The sequence below is a fragment of the Orycteropus afer genome, unplaced genomic scaffold (assembly GCF_000298275.1).
Source record: "Orycteropus afer afer isolate SDZICR_OR568_19922 unplaced genomic scaffold, OryAfe1.0 scaffold00087, whole genome shotgun sequence".
NCBI lineage: Eukaryota > Metazoa > Chordata > Mammalia > Tubulidentata > Orycteropodidae > Orycteropus > Orycteropus afer.
The window spans coordinates 5,311,784-5,318,434 of record NW_006921674.1 but is presented as its reverse complement, the minus strand read 5'-3'; positions in this window follow the sequence as shown (position 1 = coordinate 5,318,434).

Genomic DNA, 6,651 nt, shown 5'->3' with positions numbered 1-6,651 from the left:
TTCAAATCACAATAAAAAAGAGGACAAGCACAAATATTTAGCAAATACTAAAACAATAGCAACAAAGGAAATGATAACACGATTCATAAACATAATGAGCTCAGCACAGAAAATTATATGGAACAAAGGAAACAGGAACACCATGAAAATATGCATAACAAAATGACAGCAACCAATTCATACTTGTCAATAATTACACTGAATGTTAATGGATTAAATGCACCATTCAAGAGAAGGAGAGTTGCAGACTAGATAAGAAAATATAACCCATCAGTATGCTGTCTAAAGAGACAAACATTAGAGACAAAGACAAAAATAGACTAAAAATCAAAGGTTGGAAAAAGATATAGCAAGCAAATGGCAACCAAAAAAGAGCAGGAGTGGCAATGTTAATTTCCTTAAAAAGTTGGAATTAGAAATACCATTTGACCCAGCCATTCCATTACTGGGTATATATCCTAAAGAAGTGAGAGCCAGGAGAACAGACATATGCACACCCATGTCCATCGCAGCACTATTTACAATAGCCAAAACATGGAAACAACCGAGGTGTCCATCAGCTGAAGAATGAATAAACAAACTATGGTACATACACACAATGGAATACTAGGCAACCCTAAAGAACAATGTAGAATCTGCAAAACACCACATAACATGGATGAACTGGGAGGACATTATGCTGAGTAAAATAAGTCAATCACAGAAGGACAAATATTGTATTAGTCCACTATTGTAAAAAGTCAAGGAAAGGTTTATATATGGAAGGAAATTTTCTTTGTTGGTTACCAGGGGTGGGAGGGGGAGGTCACTATTAGACAGGGAGAAGCAAGTATTGATTTGGGTGATGAGAAGGGCAATGTACCAAATGTGAGTGATCAACATGGTGACATTGAGGAAGAGGAAGGCATAGAGAGGTACGGGGGAGGTACAGATGATAAAGATGAAACCTTTTGCACATAGAGTATTGTGTTCTCAGTGAAGGTAAACATGGCTATACAGGTTGATAGGTGGGTAGACAGGCTAAACTATTAGGTATGTCTATGCAGGGAGGAGGAGCTCTGGTAGCATAGTGTCTAAGGCACTTGACTGCTAACCAGAAGGCTGGTGGTTCAAATCCACCAGCCACTCTTCGGAAGGAAGGTTGGGCAATATACTTCCATAGTGATACTGCCTCGGAAACCCAAGGAGGGATTGCTATGAGTTGGGTCTGACTTGATGGCAGATAACAACAACACAACAACATGCAGGGGAGAGTGTGCTCAAGGCCATGTATAGGGTTGGCAGACAATATTTTTACAAGTGTGTTACTATCTTCTGTAAGAATTCCCAGGTGTATACTAGAGCTGACAAGGGACAAGTAGTCACTTCTTGGACACAGCCAGCTACCCAGAGGGAGCAAGTAGTTGAACCTGACTTGGAATCATTGTCACAGGGGACATCAAGCTCAATTGGCATAACATACTACACAAAGCATTGTTCTACCTCCTACTTTGACGAGTAGTGACTAGGATCTTAAAAGCTTGCAAGCAGCCATCTAGATGCAACTATGGGTCTCTCCTCATCCAGAGCAAAGAAGAATGAAGAAAACTAAAGATTCATGGAAACAATTAGCCCAAGTGACTTGTACACCATGCAATCCTCAGCCTATATGGCTATGTGATCAGAACTAGATGGTGCCTGGCTACTATTGTCAACCACTTGGAGGGGTATCTATGTAGGAGATTTTGGATAGAGTGGGAGAACAATGTGGAACAAAACTCAAAATCATTTGGAAAAAAAAGAGGGACCAGGTTTGCTGGTCTGATTGAGCCTGATGGAACCACTGCAACTATGGTCCCTATTGCCCTTCAGGTCTGCAATTGAACCTACACCTGTGGCTTCCAGCCCAACAAAAGATAGGCACATGAGGTGAACATTTACAGTAGGTAGATACACTCCTTGGAGAGAACAGTCATGGTAGAATAGAAGGGCTGTGTATGCACAGGGATGTAGCTCAGGGGCTAAGAGTATATGGAGGGAAGAACACAGGGAAGAGGTAGTTATGGGAAGGAAGTGGGAGTGGAGCTGTTGCACTGTGGTAAATTCTAGTCAATGTCATGAGACAAAGTGTGTGTGCACTGCTAAATGGAAAGTAAATTTGCTCTGTAAACTTTCACCCAAATCACACAGACACACACACCCCACATGCAAAAAGAATAGATTTGATGCATTAAATATCAATGACTGACAACCAGAGGAACTGTGAGATGATACTTTGAATATCATCCACGAAGAAAGCAAGAGGTCATTAAAAAGACAGGAAAGGAAGAAAACACCAAAATGGATGTCAGAAGAGATTCTGAAACTTGCCCTTGAATGGAGAGTAGTTTAAAGTGGATTGAAGAATCAACAGGATAAAAGAGCTGAATGGAAGATTTCAAGGAGCACCTTGAGAAGACAAAGTCAATTATTATAATGAAATGTGCAAAAATCTGGAGTTGGAAAACCAAAAAGGAAGAACATGCTCAGCATTTCCCAAGCTGAAAGAACTGAGGAAGAAAAATAAGGCTCGAGTTGCAATATTGATTTCATGGGCAATATGTTGAATGATGCAGGAAACATCAAAAGAAGATGGATGGAATACACAGTCACTACACCACAAAGCACTGGTAGATGATCATCCATTTAATGAGGTGGCATATAATCAAGAACCAATGGTATCCAAGGAAGAAATCAAAGCTGCACTGAAGAAATTGGCAAAAAACAAGGCTTCGGGAATTGACAGGATACCCATTGAGATGTTTCAACAAATGGATGCAGCTCTGGAGGCACTCAGTTATGCCAAGAGATTTAGAAGACAGCTACCTGGCCAATTGACTGGAAAAGATCGATATTTGTACCCATTCCAAAGAAAGATGATCTCATAGAGTGTGGGAATTATTCAACAATATCATTAATATCACATAGAAGTAAAATCTTACTGAAGATAATTCAAAAAGAGTTGCAGCAGTACATAGAGAACTTCCAGAAATGAAAGCTGGATTCAGAAGGGGACATTAGGCGAGGGATATCATAGCTGATGATAGATAGATCTTGGCTCAAAGCAAAGAATACCAGAAAGATGTTTCCTTGTGTTTTATTGACTATGCAAAGGCCATCAACTGTGTGGATCATAACAAATTGTGGGTAACAATGAGAAGAATGGGAATTCCAGACACTTAATTGTACTCATGAGGAACCTGTACATAGACCAGGAGGCTGTCATTAGAACAGAACAAGGGAATGCTGCATGATTTAAAATGAGGAAGGGAGTGTGTCAGGGTTGTATCCTTTCACCATATTTATTCAATCTCTATGGCGAGCAAATAACCTGAGAAGCTGGACTATATGAAGGAGAACATGGCATCAGGATTTGGGGAAGGCTCATTAACAACCTGCAATATGCAAACTACACAACTTTGCTTGCTGAAAGTGAGGATGACTTGGAGCACTTACTGATGAAGATTAAAGACTCCAGTCTGCAGTATGGATTACACCTCAATATAAAGAAAACAAAATTCCTCACAACTGGACAAATAAGCAGCATCACGATGGATGGAGAAAAGATTGAAGTTGTCAAAAACTTCATAATGCTTGGTTCTACAATCAACACCAATGGAAGCAGCAGTCAAGAAATCCAAATACATATTGCATTGGGCAAATCTTTTGCAAAAGACCTCTTTCAAGTGCTGGAGACAGTAGATGTCTCCTTGAAGACTAAGGTGCACCTGACCCAAGCCATGGTATTTTCCATTGCCTCATATGCATATGAGAGCTGGACAATGAATTAGGAAGAATGAAGAAGAGTTGATGCTTTTTAGTTGTGGTGTTGGCAAAGAATGCTGAAAGTACTGTGGACTGCTAAAAGAAATAGCAAATCTGTCCTGGAAAAAGTGCAGCCAGAATGCTCCTTGGAAGAGAGAATGGCCAGACTATGTCTCACCTATTTTGGCCATGTTTTCAGAAGGAACCATTCTCTGGAGAAGGATGTCATGTTTGGAAAAGTGGAGGGTCAATGAAAGAGGGGGAGGCCTTCAACAAGATGGATTGACATGGTGGCTGCAGTGATGGGCTCAGGTATAGTAGGGATCATGAAGCTGGCACAGGACTGTGCAGTGTTTCATTCTGCTGCACATAGGGTTGCTATGCGTCGGAGACAACTCGACGGCACCTAATAACAACAACAACAACAATATTCATGCAGTGTATAAAATGTCATCATTGTCATACAAATATGGCAAAAGATGATTGAAGATCCTAAGCTTGAAGGTCAAATCAGTCTAGATTTGAGGGCTTTTCTACTGCTTCAAGGAAGGGCAAGGCTATTTAACTTCAGAGGTTTCACATGTAGAGTGGGAATAGTAATACCCATCATGCATGACTTTTGCAAGAATGAAGTGAGGCACATAGTAGGCACTTAATAAGTTGTAGAAGTTTCATGTCTGATTGTTATATAAAGCACATAGCATAGCACTTGTCAGATTGTAAGTGAACAATAAATGCTATTTCTATTCACCCATATGTTCCTCAGTTTGACCAAAACATTTATTAAAAAAAAAAAAAAATGCACCAGAGGGGCAACATTCACAAGGAGGAAATGCAGGACAAATAGGAGTGTATACCTATGAGGGATCCGGAGTGAGGGGGAAGGGTTACTAGGCTGGCAGGGGAAGAGACTGGGTTGAAATTGAGCATGGCAAATGGGGAGTGGAACTAAATGTATATGTAATGTTGAATGTAAAACAAACTCTTAAAATAAAAAAATTAAAAAAAAAAATGGGAGACAGGATAAAAAGGTCCTTATTTTTGTTCATTGCTGTCTAGTCAATTTTGGCTCATGGCAATCAAAAAGGGACCTTAGGAAAATTTTTCATTAAGATTCAATGAGTTGACTAACAATTAAAGCTCACTCCAATGAGGAAAAAGAAAAAAAAAGAAGAGTGGATTCTATAAAGATATAACTAAATTACTTTAGTAAATAACTCACTTTTCTAAATTGTCTCATATTGGTAAAAAGTATCTTGTTATGAAATGCTAACTAACTGATAAAATTAATTATAAAACTCATCAATAAAAGACTACAGAAAAGGAACACAACAGAATACAATTCGTTAGTTATGATAATTGTTGTTGTTGTTGTTAGGTGCCGTCACGTCAGTGCTGACTCATAACAACACTATGTACAGCAGAATGAACCATGGTTGGGCCCTATACCATCCTCACAAATCCTTGTTGTGCTCTAGCTCATTGCTGCAGCCACTGTGTCACTCCACTTTGTTGAGGGTCTTCGCCTTTTTTGGCTAACCCTCTACTTTAAAAGAAAAAAAACCAAACTCATTGCCATCAAGTCAACTCATAGTAACCCCCTTTGGGTTTCTGAGGCAGTAAATCTTTATGGAAATAGATCACCTAGTCTTCCTTCCACGGAGTAGCTGGTGTGTTTGAACCACCAACCTTCTGGTTAGCAGTCAAAGGCCTTAGGCACTACACCACCAGAGCTCCCTGACCCTCTCATAACCAAGCATGATACCCCTCTCCAGAAACTGGTTCCTTCTGACAACTTGTCCAAAGTAGGTGAGACAAAGTGTGGAATTCTCACATCTAAGGGGCACCCTGTCTGCATTTCTTCAAAGACAGATTTGTTTGTTCTGGAAGTCCATGATATTTTCAGTGTTCTTTGCCAACACCACAATTCAAAGTTATGACAATAGGAGCAACTAAATTCATTCATATTGTCCCCAACAGATAGGTTGTATACATGGACTGCAGAAGTGGTCAGTGAATATTAACTAATTAAAAATAAGAACAGTTGGGTTGAACATTATTGTGCTGAATTAGGTCTGACATTTTTACTTTTTCCAGATTATGTCCTTTTCCTCTTTCCTTTCTTCCTTGCATGCAACTTGTCTCTCTGTTTTGCACTGTATCATAAAAATACAGTAATTAAGACAGTGTGGTGACCAAAGATGGATATTTAAAACAATGAAACAGATAGAGTCCAGAAATACACTCACATACATAAGTCAATTAATTTTTTATAAAGTTACTAAGGCAATTCAATGGAGGAAAGAACAGCTTTTTCACATGTTGTGCAGAAACAGTTGAAAACAAAGAAAAATCTTGGCCTCACACTATATACAAAATTTAACTCAAGATTTATCATAGACCTAAAGGTAAAAATTAAAACTTTTAGGGGAAACGTTTTGTCTTTGGGTTAATGATTTCTTAGAGAGGACTCAGAAACTCAAACCATAAACAAACAAAAATGATATATTGGGCTTTATTAGAATAATAAAGTTCTCTTCAAAAGACAACATTAAGAAAATGAAAAGGCACAGCATAAAGCGGGCTTTGCAATACATATATTTGTAATAAATATATGTGATAAAGGACTTGTATCTACACTTATAAATAGTTCTTACAACTCAACAATAAGACAAATAAGTCAATTATAAAATGGGCAAAAGATTTAAACAGAAGTTTCATAAAAATTCTTGTACAAACAGGCAGTAAACACATGAAAAAGTGTTCAACATCATGGAAATCCAGATTGAAAACACAATGAGATATCACTATACATTGATGGAATGGCTAAAATGATAACCACTGACAATATTAAATTTTTTTTTTTTT